This window comes from Orycteropus afer, unplaced genomic scaffold, assembly GCF_000298275.1.
Source record: "Orycteropus afer afer isolate SDZICR_OR568_19922 unplaced genomic scaffold, OryAfe1.0 scaffold00051, whole genome shotgun sequence".
In the NCBI taxonomy this organism is placed as follows: Eukaryota; Metazoa; Chordata; class Mammalia; order Tubulidentata; family Orycteropodidae; genus Orycteropus; species Orycteropus afer.
The window spans coordinates 1,595,059-1,616,715 of NW_006921638.1; positions in this window are offsets into that span (position 1 = coordinate 1,595,059).

Genomic DNA, 21,657 nt, shown 5'->3' on the forward strand with positions numbered 1-21,657 from the left:
GTGTAGCAGTGAAGGCTGTGTGTCAACTGGGTTAGGCTGTGGTTGTGAGTGGCTGGGCAGCTAGATGTAGTTGTTCCCCATGATGAGATTATAATCCCTTCATGATAGAATCTGCTCTGAGCAGCTAAATAGTTCCTTTCGGATTGTGGTCTGCTTCCAGTACATATGGAGAAGCTTTGAGGAAGGTCTCCAGCTTTTTGTCACATCTGGATCCTGCATTTTGCAGAGTCTTCATCTCCAATTCCTGCTCTTGAACTAGTGACCTGCTGTGTTGCCTCCCAGTCTTGGGATTGTGACATTTTGCCTGCCAATTTTGGGTCTGTCAGCCTCAGCAGCCAGTAGCTGTCTGAGTTAGGAGACACCTCCAGCTCCAGTGGGCCTGGAACAAGAGGCAGAGCTGAAGCCCAAGGTCAAGCGTCCTTCACCCAGCCCCTAGGGCTGTCTCTCTAAATTTGGACTTCTAGCCTCCTAAACTGAAAGAGAATAAATTCCTGTTTGTTAAAGCCATCTACTGATGGTATTTCTCTCATAGCAGTACTAGAAAACCAAGACACCTTACAACCATGAAGATGTTTGAAGGGTACAGCCAGCCCTTACAGGAGCTGAGAAACCCCACTCAGATGATGTGGGACAGAGTTGAACAACTCCCTCTCTCCCCATTAAGGACCTCTGGTGATGCTGTGGTTAAGGCATTTGGCTGGTAACCAAAAGGTCGGCAGTTCAAACTCAACAGCTGCTCTGTGGGAGAAGAGGCAGTCTGCTTCCGTAAAGATTCACAATCTTGGAAGTCCTATGGGGTCATTATGAGTCTAATTGACTTGATGGCTGTGGGTTTGGGTTTCTCCCCCCTTAAGCCCTGTATTCCCACACAGGAAGCTGTTATCAGTCTCACAGTCTATTTAAGAGAAGTCCTAAAGCAGATTTTTGAAAAAGCACTTGCAGGCTGTTAGAAGAGCGCATCCTAAAAAGAGGAGGAAGCAGTACATGGAAAATCAAAGCCAGCAAAGAGCAACTGGGGGCAGAGATGGTGAGGTTTAAACCCTGCTTTAATAGTGGTTACAGAGAGAGCTGGTACGCCAGTTACTGCATTAGATCGATTGTTCAGCAGAAAACTCACTATAAGAATACTGTTTACTTCAGAAAATCTTGAAGTAGACAGTCCCAGGATTGAGTGCACAATGCAGAAACACTGGGTCAGTCTTTGCAATTCTCTTGACTTTCCCTTCATGGTCACAAGATGGTTGCCACAGCTCCTGGCATCATGACCTCACAAAGCCGTTTCCAATGGCAGGAAGAAGTGTTTTACAAACTATTTGACAAACAGTTCACGAAACAGTGAAAAAAAAAAAGTATTCACAAACAGTTTTACACAACTGTTTCACAGTTTGTTTCACAAAGTATTTTAGTGTGCTAATGCTACTGTAACAGAAATATGAGTATGTGTCGTTAAACTCAACGCAATGCACTGCACTGCCATCAAGTTGGCTCCGACTCATAGCGACCCCTCCTTGGGTTTCTGAGGCAGTATCACTACAGAAGTAGATTGCCCAACCTTCCTTCCAAGGAGTAGCTGGTGGGTTTGAACCTCCAGCCTTCTGGTTAGCAGTCAAATGCTTTAGGCACTACACCACCAGAGCTCCTTGTGTTGTTAAAGAACAGATATTTATTTTCTCACAGTTTAGGAAGCTACAAGTCCAAATTCAGAGCACTGGTTATAGGAAAAGTCTCTCTGTTGACTCTGGGAGAAGATTATTGTCTCAGCTTCTGTAAGCCTGGATTCCTCAGTTTCTTGGTGATCTTCATGTGGCATCTTATTCCCCCTCACCCCCTGCCCTGCCCTTTGTGCTTGCTTATCTTTGTGTCTATCCTGCTCCTTTTGACTCAGAAGTGATTAGGTTTAGGATGCACCCTACACTGATAGTCTCATTAACATAACAAAGAATGCCCTATTCCCAAATTGGATTACATTCACAGGTGTAAGGGTTAGGATTTCAACACTTTTTTTTTTTGAGGGGGTGGGCGACACACAATTCAATCCATAATACATGCCTTCCTTCTTTTCTTAATTATGATAATAATTAATATTTTTTGAGCACTTACTGTATGGCAGGCACTATCCTAAGCACTTTATATGTTTTATGTCTTTTAATTCTCACAGCAACCTAATAAATTATTTCTATTATTAGCTTCTTTTTCACATAAGGAAAACCAAAGCACTAAGAATATAATTAACTTTCATAGGATCCCACAGACAAGAGGTGGTAGAGCTGGGACTCAAACTCTGGCAGTTTGGCTCCAGAGCCCTTATAGCTAGACAGTGGCAAACCATCTCTCGATCAAGGAGGAAAAAGGCTTCCCAGAAGCCCCTTAGCTGACATTGTCTTATGCTTCATTATTTAGAATCAAGTCACATGGTCACCCTGGCTGCCAGGGAATCTGGGAATATAACCTTAAGGAAGATGAGTGTTATAAATGCCAGTTGAGTAGCCAACCAACAATGTCTACTGCACTTATGAAAGAAATAGTGGCCTTTATTGTAGGGGAAAAGTCCTGGTGCACTAAGGTCTTAAGTGAAAATCTCACATCACAAGGCTATTTGGCTTACTGTCATTGGGGGATAAATCAAACTCCCACTCAACATCAGCCAGAAATAGCCAAAGTGCCAGCAGCCTGACAGCCTTATCTTCCAACCAGTCAAAGAGTGTCTGTGTATAAGCAATTCTTATTAAATTATTCATCCTGATTTAATGGGGTGGAAAACAAATGCAACAGGTGTGGTTCTTCCTGCTTGTTGAATAGCTTTATAAAAAGCTTTCAGATACTGGTCGCCTCAGGGAAAGCAGCAGGACGACAAATCAGCTGTATTTTAAGCTAATTATTGAAATGCTACAATACCTGTCAAATGGAGACTTTTTGTTCCAGTGTCAGTGGTCATAGAACAGAATTCTGGAAAACTAGAAGAATATTACCTAGGTGATTTGCTTCACATACACTCCAAAAATTCTCTTGAACTCAAGCAGTGATTCAAACTGGTTCTTCCTGGCTCAGTCATAACTGACAAAGCCAAGTGGAATGGATCCACATTTTTAAAATGTGTGTGTACCAGAACAATAATTAGAATGGGAAAAATAATGAGTTGACATCTTGTGAGAAACTTAATCTCCCTGTTAGAAAGCAAGAGCAACATGTGCAATGCATAAAAACCAGATCTTTTGACCAGTTGAGTCAGAAACAATGGGGCCTTGCTCAAAGATGATGACCCACCACACTGCTTTGAATGTGCATCACTCTCCAGTCTTGTCACTTATCCAATCTCTTGCATCAAGGTCCTGAAAGGGCTCAGTACACCTCTTCTGAGTATACCATTGCAGGGCTTCAAGCTCTAATTTTTCTAATTATAGTTATCATTTCAGAATACCTACATTTTATAAATTTGGATCCATTCTGATTTCACTGCATTGGTCACACTGAACCCGTTTGACCAGGGTTCAAAACCCTAGATTCAAGACATGGTCACATTCCAAGTGTTAACTGTACCTGCCTGTAAACTCAGTAGAAGCTAATTTTAATAAGTTTGAAGAGACTTCCAAATTGCTACATCAGATCCAAACCTCATTAAACTTTAAACCTATTACTATAATATACTAAAATATACTGTATAGTTTCCTGGAAAGAAAATTCACTTGTGCAAAGCAAACATTAGGTATGTGATTGATTTGCAAATGACATTTGGATGGAGGGAAGAAGAGGTGGGCACCAAACGATGTGCTTGGCTTGTTCCAACACATTAGAGCAAGAGAAAGGAAATGATGCCATATCCTTGTGCAATTAATGTATTTGAATGCAAAACACAGTATCTTAATTAAATATGACATTTTTCAAATGTTAGATGGTTATGTTTTGCAGGTTTATAAATTACATAGTGGTTTGTTTTTTCCCCAAAATTTTTCTTTCTCTTTTTCATCAGGAGCTCATTGTATTAGTATAAATAGCTAAAGAATGCTATGAAATGAGCTGGGTTTTAAATTGTCATTATCTATTTAGAAAATAATTAAAGGTACATCAAAGAGAGTCTGTAACTGAAGATGCTGAAAGCTCACAAAGCACATCTACCCAACCCTGTGGTTATCACCTCCTGGCCCTGGGAAAAGCCATCACCTCTGCTCTTCCTTAATCTCCCTGAGCCTCACTTTTCTCATCTGCAAAATAGAGAACTGGACCCTATGTTCTCTAAGGCTTGTGGTCTCTGGAGCCTTTGAAGTTCTAAAGTTGTATGACTCAACACCCCCTTGGCCAGGATTTAACAAAATCCCCAAACACCATAAATATCACTAAGTCACAAACTGGCATGCTTTTCCATATGCTGCTAAGAATAATTAATGAAGCAGACAAAACACTACATGAAAGGAAGATATCTTCATAGAAAAGATGAATGATTAAAAAGATAAAGATTTGTAAAGCTTCATATGACTGATTTTTTTTTCTCCACAATGTTTCTTATATCTACATTGATGAATGTTCATGTGGAAAACCCTCTCAAGGCATGGAAATAGCCTTGTTCATTTGGATGTAAAATGTCATTCTCCCTACATTATGCTTTATGAATGGAAGGTTAATGAAATTGTGCATGTTTCAGTTTTTACTCAGCAGGTTATTTTGTAGTAGGGATGAGACTGTCCTACCTTTAATTTGGTGTTTTATTAAATTAAATGCATTTCAAAGGAAGAGCTACTTTATTCCGCTATTCTTTATTATATTCACTAGAAAGAGAGCATGTTAAATGCTTTCTATTGTTGATTCTTTTAGGAGTCTCCTGTTTGCAGGGAATGTGGTATGATAAGTAGAGTAAAATAAAGAATACAAAGTTGTGATTTTTTTTTTTTTTTTAAATCAAAGGTCTCCAAAATGAGAGAGGGAACTTCCTTTTGGTTTCCTATGGTTTGCTCTCATCTCATCTTAAAAAAGAAAAGTTAAAAAAAAAAAAAAAAAAGACTTTAAAGCAGTATATTTTCTAATTCAATGGTCCTCAACTGGGAGCCTACCAGTATTGTCCCATTTGCAAACCCATATTTGGTTTGCATGACTATCCCATTTATTGCAAGGTATTTAGCATTGCTAACCCCACTCTCTGGTAGAGTAGTGCCTAAGGCACTTGACTGCTAACCAGAAGGCTGGCAGCTCAAACCCACCAGCCACTCCTGGGAAGGAAGATGCGGCAATCTACTTGCGTAGTGATACTGCCTCAGAAACCCAAGGAGGGGTCGCTATTAGTCGGGTCTGACTGGATGGCAAACAACAACAACAACAACAACCCCACCCACTAAAAGCTAGAAGCACCCCTGATCATTGTGACAGCTATACCAGCCCTACATACATTTCCAAATGTTAACTTCTCTGAAAGAGTTGAAAACAGGGATGTCCCTCTGGAGAAAGGAGGTCTGTTAATAAATGGCTAATTTTCAAAACCCCAAGGAGGATTTGTACTTGCTTGTGGAAAAATGTGGCTTCAGTCATTCCAGCCGACATCTGCAGTTAGTGACTTCATTGCCCTCCAGTATGTTCAGTATGTTGTCACTCATATCAAGAGAAAAAGCATAAGATTTCTGAGAATCACATGGCTTTAAAAAAAAAAAAAACCACTTTTCCCTTCATTCTTTTTCTAGATCTTAAGAATATTTCATCATGCTACTTTATAGAAATTATGGAATTACTTGTCTTTCATACTGTATAGAATACACTAAGTATAGTCCACCATTAAAATCACCCTTCAAAAGTAAAAATCCTGTATAAAAAGACACACAGACTCTATGCAGAAGAATCAGGGATTTAGCTTCCTGCTTGAGATTCCTCAATAGTATCAGGGTTTTGTATTCCAATAAAATTCAACAAACAGGAATTGGGTGCTAAATGAGACAGATGCTCTGTTGGGCCCTGGGAATATAAAAGATCAATAAGACATGTCTCTGCCCTTGAGGTTCACAGCTGTGCCTAGGAGACTGACTCTTGGATAACCAGGGTGTAAAATAATCAATGTTCTCTTAGAAGTTTGTTTACGTGCTATGGAAATTAAACCAAGGGGCAGTCAATTTCACCCAAGTGTGGGGGTGGATGAGGGAGACTGGAAGATCCAGAGGAAACTTCAGAGAGAAGGTATCAATTGAGTTAGACCTTGAAAAATAAATGGGCATTTTTCAGGTGGTAGTGGAGTAGGAAGTGCCATTTCAAGCAAAGAATAGCATAAGTATAGTTACAAACATATGAAAGAGAGTGGAGAAAACCCAATATGGTGCAGCACTGGTGGACAGGTGGAGGGGAGGAGTAGAAGGGGGATAAGGGACAGCAGGATATAGAGGCCTGCTATGTATGTCAGGCTAAGAATTTGGGGCTACATCTTACAGATAGGAGGGAATCAAATTAAGCAAGAAAGTAAAATAGATTTATGTGGAGACAAGAATTCTGATGACAGTATGGAAGATGGAAATCCTGATGACAGTTTGGATGATTGGCAGATGTAGACAACTTCAAGGAGAACTGGTGGTTAAGCACTCCACTGCTAACAATAGGTCAGTGGTTCAAACCCACCAGCTGCTCCTTGGGAGAAAAATATGGCAGTCTGCTTCTATAAAGATCACCACCTTGGTAATCCTATGGGACGATTCTGCGCTGTTCTATAGGGTCTCTATGAGTCAGAGATGACTTGATGGCAATGGGTTTTACAGGTAGACAACTTCAACCAGGAGTACTAGGTAAGTGACAGTGACTTTAATACTTCACTTTTAAGCACTCATTCATGAGCTAATTTAGGAAATCAAGTTAATCCATAGCAAATTGAAGGCAGATAATAAATTTGAAGATTTTTAACCAGTGAGTTTTTTAATGATCTGCCCTAATCCTTATTTTCTGAAAGTCTGTCCCAACTACTATTCCTTTCTGCACAAGTAAGCTTTGTAGCATTTCTTTACACCAGATCACCATGTTCATATGATATATTTCCACTACCAAAGGCCACAGCTCATTGAGTCAGAGATTCATGCTAGGCACAAAATAGCCTTCAATAGCTTGGGTGGACTGGCTCTGGGATTCTGGTTAATGATGGGTGCCCTTTATTGGATAAGCATTATTTAACAATCACATCCTCTCAGGGTGTCTGAGCACAACACATAGAAATTCACAGAAAATACAATGCAAAAAAGGCAATAAACATGAAAAGACCACACAAGCTGTAAGTAAGAAGAAACCAGAAAGTGGTCAGAGGAGAAGAAACCAGAAGGTGGTTGGAGGAGCAGATACCAGCAGCAGAAAAGAGAAATGCCGAGACAGTTAGAAGTTGAAATCCTGTGGGTGGGACAGTCTGTGTCCCTTCTGAGAGCTGTTCTTGAGCCTCCAAGACTATTCAGCTGAGTGATATTCCAGTGCTAAAAAGCTGGCTATGTGGCTGCTCAAATTGTCCCCTGCTCTTTCTCCTTGTATCTCTAGAAAATAAATTCAAAATAATTGAGATAGCTTGTGTATGTCTCTGTTTCTCCCAAACTGAAGGAAACTAATACATCTCACTGAGATGGTAGTATTTATTCACAGTTAATAATAAAAAACAGCACCATTTACTGAGTGTTCACTATGTGCCAGGCACTGTGACAAGAGCTGTGTGTGCATAATCTCATTTAACTCCTGTAACAACCCTACAAGGTGGGTTATTTTATTATTTCCATTTTACAGATGAGGAAAGGCTCTCAGGTGAAATAATGTGTATCCTGCTGCCACTGACTCATCTTCTACCCCTCCCCACCACCTGTCTACCAGTGCTGCACCACATGGCTAGTGAGTGGCAGAACTGCTATCTGACTGGGCTTTAGGACTGCCGTTCTTGACTGCTACGGCATTATTACATGAGGAAGAAATAAACTGAGATTTTGGCCTAACTGATACACACTGCCTTTCTTTCTTACCTTAGAAGCCAAGTGCAGCATAATAGGCTTAAAACTTGAGCCTCTCAGGTGTCCTGAATTGTGAAACTCTCAGACTGCAATGTTTTCCCACATTAAGGGCTGCTCTCTCTTTTCCTTCAGCATAATAATTAAAAAAAAAAAAAAAATCAGAAGGTGTCATAAACACAGAGTATGTTTGTAAACAGATTCTTCTCATGCCTTCTCTAAATCCTTGAAAACTCAGGAGGAAATAAAACAACAGAGTTCTGAGCCTAGTAGCACCTCTTCTCTGTTACAGGCTTCCTTCTAATCCAATTTATATTTAGATGTCACTTCCTATTTTACACTGCTACCTGTTGAGTCACAGCCACCTTTGGTGTGAAACACAGCACCTGTTCAATGGCTTCACAAGAAATGACATAGCTGTTTTCAATAGTAAGCAAAAGAGTTAAACACCTGGGAAAAGGAAGCATGACTAGAAAGAAGAAAATCTAGGAATGTGGAGAGTTGACTTATACTGTTTCCCAGTGGACTATGCCACCGATGTGGGCAATTGAGATGAATCTCACTGGAATCTGCCAAGGAGGCCTATAGATTGTACTTGAGTTACTTGCCTAAGGGTTAAGGGGGGGACGGGGGAAACATTACCATCAAGTCGATTCTGACTCATATTGATCCCCACTGGGTTTCCAAGGTGGTAAATGTTGATGGAAATAAATTGCCTCATCTTCCTTTGGCAGAGCACCTGGTGGTTTTGAACTACCGGCTTTCTGGTTAGCAGTCGGATGTCTTAGGCACAGTGCCACCAGACTCCTAAGGGTTAGAATGGAAGAGCATTCACCTACCAGCTTCCTCTTCCATTGGTCAAAGGTTGCTCTCTGGTGTGTTTAGACCCTTGTGCTTGCAGGTTGTACCTTCTGGAGTGCCAGTTTCAGGATGTATATCATGCTCAGGTATCAGATAAACCCCATTAAGGTAGGAAAGGATCTGAGGCGGGTACTAGTGGTGTCTGGTAGACTACAATGCTAGAAAATGCAAGTGGACTTGAATCCAATATGGTCTGTCATGGAATGCATTGTGTCCCCCAAAATTTTGTATCAGCTTACCTAGGTCATGACTCCCAGTATTGTGTTAATCACACCCTTATTTAAGTCATCCATCTTACTCAAGTCACACCCTTACCTGACTCATACCTTTTAACTTAAAGAGATAAAAGCAGAGGAAACTGAGCAGAGTGGAGAGACTCTGACTGCACCAAGAAAGAAGAGCTGGGAGTGAATACTTCCTTTGGATCTAGGGTCCCTGCACTGAGAACCTCCTGGACCTAGGAGAAGATTGATGTAAGACACCTGGATATCTCCAAGGAACATCAGGCCCACAGATGTTGAAAGGAAACAAGGACTTTTCTCCAGAACTGACACATAGAGAAAGTGTTCTCCTAGAGAAGGTACTTTAAATTCAACTACTCTCTTCCTAAACCACAAGAAAATAAATTTTTACTTGCTAAAGCTACTCACTTGAGGTATTTCTGTTATAGCAGTGCTAGATAACTAAGACATCTTCTAATGCCAAAGTCCAGTGTCACTGCTGGGCATGCTTACCTGGCCCGAAGGAAAAAATGAAGGGCTAGTTCTGGAAATGCTGCAGCTGGCTACTTAGGCAAACCACTTAATATCCACTGGGCTATGGTTTCCTTCACTCCAAAACAGGAATATTAGATTAATTCATTATATCCCAAAGTGTGTTCAATGGTGCACTGTATTACAGAATGTTAATTAAAAGACATAATAGGGAAAGAAAGGGTTTTGAAGCCACATAAGATTGGTAAATGGAGCTAAACAAAGTTATACAAATTCCTTCATTGAAGGATATCTCAGAGCTCTTATTACATACCACACAAGATCCTTTATTTGGGAAATAGGTTATTTTTCCAGTAATATACTGGTTATTTTTATGCTAATATTTATGGACCACTTACTATTTGCCAGGCATCATACTAAGAACATCTCATTTGCTCTTTCATTCATTCATTTATTCAAGAAATATTAATTGAGCTCCTGTATGTACACTCTATTGTTCCTGGCACTGGGGATACCTTCTTGAACAAGACAAAAAAAAAAAAAAGTCTCTGATTTGTACCTTGGGGATGAGGTATGATGGACACAGACAATAATCAAGTAAACAAATGCATCAACAACAGCAACAATAAAATGGCATGCAACATCTCATCTTATTCTCATAACATCTTGGGACATGGGCCATTTTCATCACACCTGTTTTACAAACCCACCTCTCATCTGTCAGTTTGCTGTGGTGGCTTGTGTGTTGCTGGAAGCTATACTACTGGTATTTCAAATACCAACAGGGTCACCCATGGTGGACATGTTTGAGCGGAGGTTCCAGGCTAAGATAGACTAGGAGGAAAGGCCTAGCAATCTCCTTCTGAAAATTAGAAAATCCCATAGGTCACAACAGAACATTGCCCGATATAGTGCTGGAAGGTGAGCACCTTAAGTTGGAAGCTACACAAAACACATAGTGCCACAATAAGGATTCGAGCAGATCAATGATTGTGAAAATGGTGCAGGACCAGCTAAGGTTTCATTCTGTTGTCTGTGGGGTCTCCATGAGTCAGAGCTGACTCACTGACAACTAACAACAACAATAACATTTTACAATAAGGAGGCTGAGGATTAGGGAGGAGCAGTAACTTAAAGTCATAGAGGAGGAAATGCCAGAACTATGACTACATCTGCAGTAAAGTCTGTTTAAAAAAATTTTCATATCAGGTACACAAAATTGGATCCATCAGTGTCCTTGGTCCATTGCATTACCTTGCTGTTGATCCATGTAAAGTTCATGCCCATAAACACTATGGTCTCAACCACTCTGCTTTATTGTCTCTTCTACCATCATGAGGGAGCTCTGGTAGCATAGTGCCTAGGGCACTTGACTGCTAACCAGAAGGCTGGCGGTTCAAACCCACCAGCCACTCCTCTGAAGGAAGATGGGGCAATCTACTTCCGTAGTGATACTGCCTTAGAAACCCAGGGAGGGGTCTCTATGAGTCGGGTCTGACTCGATGGCACATAACAACAGCAACAACAACCATCCTGAAGGTTAGTGCTCTGTTAAAACACCAATTAGAGAAACAACCACATCAGATAGTCTGGAAAAGCACCTTCTGGCTTTAATGAGAAAAACAGCAGCAAAAGATTTCACTCATACACACAGCAGAGAATTGGTATTTGAGTGACTGAGAGGTGCCGGAATTACAAAATACTGTACAAGTTATGCCTCTCAACAACTCTAAATAGACTTAGATTATTATTCCCTTCTTACCTTAATAATTAAATATTTTCTCTATAAAAAGTAAATGATGCTTGTGCAAATCCTTGCTACTTTAATAATCTAAGGAGTGACTTGTCAGTGATAAGCTGATTTTAAAGGCATATGCTTTATCTTGATGCCTTCCTTTGAAGAAAATCACATATCCAGGGCCCGATTTTGATGATCCTTTGGCTGTGATATCACTATCAGAAACAACAAAGTAAGGAAAAGAGGATTTTACCTTCTGTGTATGGCCTATTGAAATGGTCAGGATTGTTGAATGTTAGAAACAACAAAATACCCTTTGAAGATATGAACTATTTCTAAGTACATAATGCTTTCTTGAACGCTTTGATATTTTTACCTTTGAAAGACTACTCTTGAAACTCAATTTAGATTTAATCTGACTTTAAAACTTCCCAACCAAGAGGAACTCAGGGAGTTACAGTTTATATAAAAGTCACATACACACATACATTCTTTTAAATAATTGGATGACCAGATTTGAAAAATGGGAAGGGGAGACAGATAGCCAGATTTGAAAAATGGGAAGGGGAGACAGATAGCTCTTCCAGGAGATTTTCATATTAACTGGTCACAAACACCAGAAACAAGACAAGATAATTTTAGAAAGGTGGGAACCTGATCATCTAAGGTCTTTAGGACTTAACATCCCCACGGTGTTGTGATCTAGGACAGAATGTCAGGAAATTGTAGCAGAAAAGTCCCTTCCACTTTTTGAGTGACTTTCTGACAGGTCATATTCTGTAGGTATGGATTAGGGAAGAGGAGCTTTGGTGGTGTTGTGGTTAAAGCATTAGGTTGCTAACCAAAAGGTCAGTGGTTCAAACCCACAAGCTGCTCCATGAGAGAAAGATGGCAGTCTGCTTCCATAAATATTTAAATCCTTGGAAACCCTAAAAGGCAGTTCTACTCTGTGCTATTAGGGTTGCTATGAGTTGGAATCAACTCAATGGCATTGAGTTTGTTTTTTGTTTTTTATGTGTTAGGGAAAGTAAGGGGAATTTATAAAGAAGCAAGAGAGTCACGTATATTGACCATTTACCATAAAATAAAACCATTTAAAAAAAAAAAACACCCATTGCTATGGAAGTGATTCTGACTCATACAGAGAAGAACTAACTTCCCCATAGGTTCCCAAAGCTGTAATTTAATGGAAGCAGACTGCCACATCTTTCTCCCATGGAGTAGCTGGTGGGTTCAAACCGCCAACCTTTTGGTGAACAGCTCAGTGCTTTAACCATTGTGACAACAGACCTCCTTATAGATGCCCATAGTCATAAGATAGTGGGGAAAGAAATGGAATGATTCCAGAGTCTTAATTCTCAACCACTGCAGTAGAGTGAAGTGATTAATGAGTATGGCATCTGGAGGAAAGCTGCCTAAGTTCTAAAGCCTGGCTCATGTTGTTGTTGTTGTTGTTCTAAAGCCTGGCTCATGCTAGTACCAAAAACTAGCTCCCTGACTCCTACAAGAAAATATGGCCATCTGTGACTTTTTTCAATAACCAAGTTTTCATCAAATATGGAGGAATTAAGTAGATGGTGAAGGGAAAGGCATACTCTGTTCTAAACAGGCTTTAAAGGAAAATTAATTGCAGATGATTTTAAAAGAAACCATGTCAGTCTATCTCATCGAAGGCCTTCCCCTCCTTTGTTGATGAAAAGGTGGAAGGATGTCCACCTTACTAAGCATGACATCCTTCTCCAGGGAATGGTCCCCTCTGACAACATGACCAAAGTAGGTAAGACGAAGTCTGGCCATTCTCGCTTCCAAGGAGCATTCTGGCTGCACTTCCTCCAAGACAGATCTGTTAGTTCTTTTAGCAGTCCAAGGTACTTTCAGCATTCTTTGCCAACACCACAACTCAAAAGCATCAATTCTTCTTTGGTCTTCCTTATTCATTGTCCAGCTCTCACACCCATATGAGACAATTGAAAATATCATGGCTTGTGTCAGGCACACCTTAGTCCCCATGGAGACATCCGTGCTGAACACTTGAAAGAGGTCCCTTGCAGCCAACTTGCCCAGTGCTATATAATGTCTAATGTCCTGACTGCTGCTTCCATTGGCATCGATTATAGAACCAAGCAAAGTGAAGTCTTTGACAACTTCAATCTTTTCTTCATTTATCATGATGCTGCTTATAGGTCCAGTTGTGAAGATTTTTGTTTTCTTTGTATTGAGATGTAATCCATACTGCAGACTGTAGTCTTCAATCTTCATCAGTAAGTGCCTCAAGTCATCTTCACTTTCAGCAAGCTAAGTTGTGTCATCAGCATATCGCAGGTTGTTAATGATTCTTCCTCCAATCTTGATGCCATGTTCTTCTTCATATAGTCCAGCTTCTTGGATTATTTGCTCAGCATAGAGATTGAGTAAGTATGGGAAAAAGATACAACCCTGATGCCCTCCCTTCTTGATTTTCAACCATGCAGTATCCCCTTATTCTGTTCAAATGACAGCTTCCTGGTCAATGTACAGGTTCCTCATAAGCACAGTCAAGTGTTCTGGAATTCCCATTCTTCTCAATGTCATCCACAATTTGTTATGATCTACACAATCAAATGCCTTTGCGTAGTCAATAAAACACAAGTAAACATCTTTCTGGTATTCTTTACTTTAAACCAAGATGTATCTGACATCAGCAATGATATCTCTTGTTCCATATCCTCTTCTGAATTCAGCTTGCATTTCTGGAAGTTCTGTGTCAATATACTGCTGTAACACTTTTTGAATTATCTTCAGTAAAATTTTATTTGTATGTGATATTAATGATATTGTTTGATAATTTCCATATTCTGTGGGATCACCTTTCGTTGGAATAGATACAAATATGAATCTCTTCCAGTCAGTTGGGCTGTTTTCCAAATCTCTTAGCATAACCGAATGAGTACCTCCAGTGAGGCATCTGTTTGTTGAAACATATCAATGGGTATTCTGTCAATTCCTGGAGCTTTGTTTTTTGCCACTTCCTTCAGTGCAGCTTTGACTTCTTCCTTCAATATTATTGGTTCTTGATCCTATGCTACCTCCTGAAATGGATGAACATTGACTAGTTCTTTTTCGTGTAGTGACTCTGTATTCCTTCCATCTTCTTTTAATGTTTCCTTCATCATTCAATATATAGCCCATAGAGTTCTTCAATAATGCAACTCGAGGCTTAAATTTTTTCTTCACTTCTTTCAGCTTGATAAATGCTAAGCATGTTCTTCCCTTTTGGCTTCCAATGCCATGTCTTTACACATTTTATTATAATTGACTTTGTCTTCTCAAGATGCTCTTTGAAATCTTCTGTCCAGCTCTTTTATCTTGCCACTTTTTCCATTTGCTTTAGCTACTTTTCATTCAAGGGCAAGTTTCGGCATCTTAACTGACATTCATTTTGGTCTTTTCCTCCTTTCCTGTCTTTTAAATGACCTTTTGCTTTCTTCATGGATGATGTTCTTGATGCCATTACACAATTCCTTTGGTTTTCGGCCATTGGTGTGCAATGTATCAAATCTATTCTTTAGATTGTCTCTAAATTCAGGATGGATATATTCAAGATCATATTTTGGCTTTCATGGACTTGTTTTAATTGTCTTCAACTTCAAGTTGAACTTGCATGTGAGCAGTTAATGGTGTGTTCCACAGTCAGCTCCTGGCCTTGTTATGGCTGAAGATATTGAGCTTTTCTATCGCCTCTTACCACAGATATAGTCAATCTCATTCCTGTGTACTCCATCTGGTGAAGTCCACATGTACAGCTGCCCTTTGTGTTGTTGAAAAAAGGTATTTTCAATGAATAAGTAGTTGGTCTTGCAAAATTCTATCAAGCAATATCCAGCGTCATTTCTATCACCAAGGTCAAATTTCCCAACTACCAGTGATTCTTCTGTGTTTTCAACTTTTGCATTCCAATCACCAGTGAAAATCATCACATCTCAATTGCCATGTTTGGTCAGTTTCAGACTGGTAAAATTCTTCAGTTTCCTCATCTTTGGCTTTGGTGGTTGGTGTGTAACTTTGAATAATAGTAGTATTAAGTGGCCTTCCTTGTAGGTGTCTGGATATTATTCTATCACTGATCGCATTGTGCTTCAAGATAGATCTTTAAATATTCTTTGTGATGATGAATGCTACACCATTCCCCTTCAATTTATCATTCCCAGCATAGTAGATCATATGGTTGTCTGATTCAAAATGGTCAAAACTGGTGCATTTCAGCTCATTAACACCTAGGATATCAGTCTTTATGCATTCCATTTCATTTTTTGACAACTTCTGATTTTCCTAGGTTCATACTTCATACATTCCATGTTCTTATTATTAATGGATGCTTGCAGCTGTTTCTTATCATTTTGAGTCATGCCACACCAGCAAATGGAGGTCCCAAAAGCTCTACTTTATCCATATCATTAAGGTTGGCTCTACTCTGATGAGGATGCTCTTTCCCAGTTGTATTTTGAGTGCTTTCCAACCTGAGGGGCTCAGCTTCCAGCACTGTGTCAGACAATGTTTCAAGACTATTCATAAAGTTGTCCAGTAATATATCAGACCATTTTTCACTGCTATTCATAAGGTTTTTACTGGCCAATTCTTTGTAGATGGCCTCTTCCTCCTTCTAAGTCTGTCTCAATCTGGAATCTTCACTGAAATCCATCCACCATGGGCAACCGTGCTGTTGTTTGAAACACCAGTGGCACAGCCTCCACCCTCAAGGCAACATGCAATCCACCACAGTAGAACAAACTGACAGACAACTTCATCTCCCTTAGTTGTTCCAAATCACTCCACTCACTTCCTGGCCTTCCCCCTACCTGTTCCAGCCACCCACCCTGGCTGCCACTTCCTGCCTGAGGGCTCTCCCCTTACCTGTTCCAGCCATCCTTCCATGTCTCTACTAGATCTTTGGAGCATCAAAATGAGTTATACCTTGTCCTCACAGAGCTTTCAGTTTAGTGTGAGATAAAGTCACAGGAAACTCCTACAGCATATCTGGTGGCAGCTACATAGTCTGGGAGCAGAGAGGATAGATGCTTAAGAAGACCTCTGGTAGCATAGTGGCTAAGGCACTTGACTGCTAACCAGAAGGCTGGCGGTCCAAACCCACCAGCCACTCCTCAGAAGGAAGGTTGGGCAATCTACTTCCATAGTGATGCTGCCTCGGAAACCCAAGGAGGGTCGCTATGAGTCAGGTCCAACTCCCAGGCACATAACAACAACAACAACAACATATTTCTGTTCCCTAAACATTACCATCCTATGCTGTGATGGGTTGGATGATTCTGGCCCTCATAACCTGTTTGTAGCTCCTTGCTTATCTTCACTGAGTCCTACAAATCACATTGGTTGCTTGCTGTCTGAATCCTTTTCCAGGCTTAAAACAAAGGCAGTGCTGGGCACTGGTCCAATAGAGGAGCCTGGCCTTCATCATTGTCTTTCAACCAAAGTACAACGTCAGCTTTGTGTCTTTTATTATGCTGGTAGCTTGCACTAATAAAATTTAATATTTTTGTCCTTCCATTCATTTTCTATACCTGTAATTTTTTTTCTACTTCATGACTTTCTTCATAAGAAGAATTTTTTTTTTTTAATCCAAAGTGGCAGGGAATAGTGGAGAAGAAGCTGGTTACAGAAGATTTATCTAATCAGAGAGTCATATAAATGCAGTTTGTGTGTGTTCAACAAATTAAATTCAATTCAACAAAAAAAAAATTAGTGTCTACAATGTATGGGGCATAAGCAACTTAAATTTGGAATATATAACTTGAGTTACATACAAATAAATGAGTGGATGATTAGATGGATGGTTAGTTGGATACATGGATGGATATGAAGAGAAAAGTACAGTTAGACAGTCAAGACAAGTGCTAAGTGTTACAAAGATGATGCAAATACAGTACCTGCCCTGTAGAATCTCACCAAAAGGAAAACAATCCATACCACTAGATACATACTGTGATGGTTATGTTTGTGTGTCAGCTTGGCTGGGCCTGGTTGAGTGGCTTGGCAGCTGGTAGTAGTATTCTCCATGATGAGACTGGTAATCAACTCCATGGTGGAATCTACTGTGAGCAGCTGAGTAGCTGCCTTTGGGTATGTGGTTGCAAAAAGGACAAGGAGGCCACATGTTCTGACCTCCTCTAAACCCACAAGAGGAAGACAGAATCACCATCAATAGCCCAAGGCCTATTTCTGCGAGGCCAGACATGCTGCCTCCCTCCAGCCCTTTCTCTAACCGTTCCTCCCAAAGCACCCACCACCTCTCTCCTGGGTTCGATAATTCGCTGCAGTGGCCACAAAGAGCTCACAAATTATGGGGTTTATTAGGGAAGCACCACAGGCTATAATTCAAATTCAGGAAAAATGCTGAACCTCTCTCTCAGCCCACTGTCCCTCGGCCAACAGCCTCTCACAGTCTCTTTCCCAGCAGTGCTGGTCCCTTGGTGTCTCACTCAGCAATGCGTGTCTCTTGCATCTCTTTCCCAGCAACGCCTGTCTCTTTCAGGGGCGCGTGTCTCTTTCGGCATCACATCTTCCTCAACCAGCAGTCAGAGAAAGTTCTGCCTCTAGGAGGCCTCCTTTTGAGCCTGGCAGGGTGGTCAAACTAGCCAATCATAGCATCAGAACTCAAAGCACTTGAGAGAGAGTGAGCACCTCCCAGAACATTGTTTTGTGCCACTCCCAACAGAAATACTCCAGGTGGACAGCTTCAGCAATCAGGAGCTCCTCAGTTGCTCATAGAAAATCCCACCTTGGCGTTTACAAAGACTTAAGACTTATGGGTAGAAAAGCCACACTAAGTAATTTACTATACCACAGTGGTCTGCTTTCTGTATATAAGGAGAAGCTTTAAGAATGGTCTCTAGCCTATGGCACACTTGGACCCTGCATGTAACCATTTCATTGCTCAGCAGCCTGCTATGCTCTGCCGACCTTGGGACATACAATGGACTTAAGTTAATGGCCTGCCATGTGGTCTGGTAACATCGGAACTGTGCCTTTTTACTTGTCAACCTTGGGGCTTCTCAGCCTCAGCAGGCTGCAGCTGTCTGAGTGAAGAAATATCTCTAGCTCCAGTGGACCAGGAGCAGGAGGCAGAGCTGGACCCCTAGGCTGAGGGGCTTCACCCAGCCCCTAGAGCCTGGCACTTTGAACTTGGACTTAAAGGCTCAAAGTTGTAAGAATAAACTCCTGTTTGTTTAAACCACCCCATTTGTGGTATATTTCCTGTCAGAGCAGCATTAGGTAACCAGAACATATACCATAACTACAGTTGCCTCCTTGTTTAAGCCAATATTGCCAAGTCTAGTGTGCTTATGTGATAAGCGGACAGAATAGTTGAAAATGAGATTTCCAGAGACATTTAAGTTAACTCTACCTGTAATACAAGGAGCTCTGGTAGCATAGTGCCTAAGGCACTTGACTGCTAATCAGAAGGCTGGCAGTTCAAACCCACTAGCTACTCCTCGGAAGGAATATGGGACAATCTACTTCCATAGTAATATTGCCTCAGAAACCCAATGAGGGGTTGCTATGAGTCGGGTCCGACTCCATGGCATTATGTGGCACTTGTCATCAACAACAACCTGTAATACAAGACACAATAAAACCCTAAAAGAACAAATTCATTTTGACCAGGAAAAGAAGTGTATTTTCATAAAGGAGTTGTTACATGGGTTGTTCTTAAGGATGAGCAGCCAAGAGAGTCAGAAATAGTGAAACAGAAAGCACATTTTAATAAGCAAGGGCCCGGACCTGGGTAAGCCTGTTGTCCAGCAGGACTGGAGGATTGGGAATTCTGCACCGAGGTTGCTGGGAGATGAGGCTCCAGAGGAGGCAGATGGTGAAGGAGAATGAGGACCATAGATAAAACGGTGCTTTCGATCTGAAATGGGAATGAGGACAAGGAAGTTCAAGAGATAACTCATTTTGACCTCCAGGAGGCCAGGAACCATGTCTTCTAGTTCAAGTAAATTCTACAAGTAAGCATTAGAACTCAAAGGAATCTTAAGTGCGATAATGTTGTCTAGTTGGACACTGCTCAGTCTGCAAATAAGAGAAGTTAATGACTTAAATGATTCTCATAACTACTTAAATGACTCACACATTACTTACTAATGGAACTAAATTCTTGTTTTGCCACTTATTATCTCTCTGGCTGTAGGCAAATTAAGGTGCCCTGATGGTACAGTGGTTAAAGTGCTCTGCTGCTAACCAAAAGCTCAGCACTTCAAACCTATCAGCTGCTCTGAGAGAGAAAGATGTGGCAGCCTGCTTCTGTAAAGGTTAACCCAGTGCCATCAAGTTGATTATGACTCATAGTGACCCTTTAGAACAGAGTAGAACTGTCCCTAGGAGCTGTGGTAGTCTAGTGCCTAAGGCACTTGACTGCTAACCAGAAGGCTGGCGGTTCAAACCCACCAGCCACTCCTTGAAAGGAAGGTTGGGCAATCTACTTCCATAGTGATACGGCCTCAGAAACCCAAGGAGGGGTTGTGATGAGTCTGCTCTGACTTGATGGCACATAACAACAACAATGACAGATCTGTTCCATAGGGTTTCCAAGGCTGTAAATCTTTACAAAAGCAGGCTACACATCTTTCTATCATGGAGCAGCTAGTGAGTTTGAACCACTGACCTTCTGGTTTGCAGCCAAGCATTTCAACTACTGTGCCACCACGACTCATTCTGTAAAGATTATATATAGCCTTGGAAACCCTATGAGGCAGTTCTACTCTGTCCTGTGAGTCAGGGTTGCTAAGAGTCAGACTTAACTTGATAGTAATTGGTTTAGGTTTTGGATTTTAGACAAATTACTTAATCTCTCCATGCCTTGGTTTCTTTATCTAGAAAATGGTATATGTTCTTATGGTCTTTCAGATGATTCAGTGATATTATATGTAAAATGCCTGACACTTAGCAAGAATCCAATTAAAAATGCAATAAATACTGTATTTTAACAACAAAAATAATTACTACAATGTTACCAAAGCCTCCTAATTCTGTCTAATATTGTTACATTTATGCTAGTAGTGCCCAAACCTGGCTTATCATTTGAATCACTTGGGATATTTTTTAAAAATTACAAATATCCTGGCTCTAACCCAGATGTAGTGAATCCAAATCTTGAGGTAATGGGGAATCCACTTTTGAAAATCTTGCTAGATGATTCTGATAATAAAAGCTAGGATAAAAAACATCTATCCATATTTCCTGCTGTTCAAACTTCATTTTCTTAGTCTTTGGATGAGAACATGGAATCATTTTACAATGGTTCTATCCTTTAACTTTAGATAAGAGCTGGGAGTAGGGAAAAAAGGGTGGTGCATGTAATGCTGTGATCCCAGGAGGTTAGAAATACATGTATCTGTACTCAAAGGGAGAAAATTGAATGGCAAGATTGGGAAATGGGATATTCATCATTGGTGGAAATGATTAATTATGCCCAGTTTTGCACATACATTTGCATGCCTCTTAATGTAACATATGCAAATACATCTTTAATAACATGACTTGTTTGCCAATGTGTAGTGCTAACTGTAAATAATTTCTATTTTTTGTAGTATTTAAAAAACTTCAATATGGCACTTACTGGCAGACAGTTTCTCTCTCCTGGATTTAGCAACATATTAAATAATCATTATAGAAATATTTCTCATTTACTAACAAAAGAAGTCTAGTGCAACAATTTGTGGCTGCAACAAAGCCACAGAGGATAGAAGGCAGGAATAATTTAAATATATGAAAAAGAAATATGGTCTGTAGTTTCTTTCTCTATTGTGTATTGGCTAATGCAGAGCAAAATAGACTGGTAGAAGTTTCACCCTTTCCTTTAGGATCCTACTTGCTGTTTCTGATGATGTTAACAGCAGAAGGACAGTAAAATGAATAAAAGAGAAAATAACAAGGGGTCCAGGTGGCCAGTACCTGGAAATATTGATCTTTTATTAATGTCACTGTTGAGCAGGGAGCTCTGGTAGCGTAGTGTCTAAGGCATTTGACTGCTAACCAGAAGGCTGGCAGTTCAAATCCCCCAGCCACTTCTCAGAAGGAAGGATGGTCAATGTATTTCTGTAGTGATACCACCTCGGAAACCAGGGAGGGGTCGCTATGGGTCGGATCCAACTGGAAGGCAGTGAGTTTAACTATTGAGTGTCCCCCTCAATCTACTCTTCTCAAATGTATACGAATGTATATAGACTATGTATGTATAAGAATTGGGAGCTCTGGTAGCATAGTGGCTAAGGTACTTGACTGCTAACCAGAAGGCTGGCAGTTCAAACCCACCAGCCACCCTCGGAAGGAAGATGGGGCAATCTACTTCCGTAGTGATACTGCCTCGGAAACCCAAGGAGGGGTCGCTATGAGTCGGGTTTGACTCGACGGCACATAA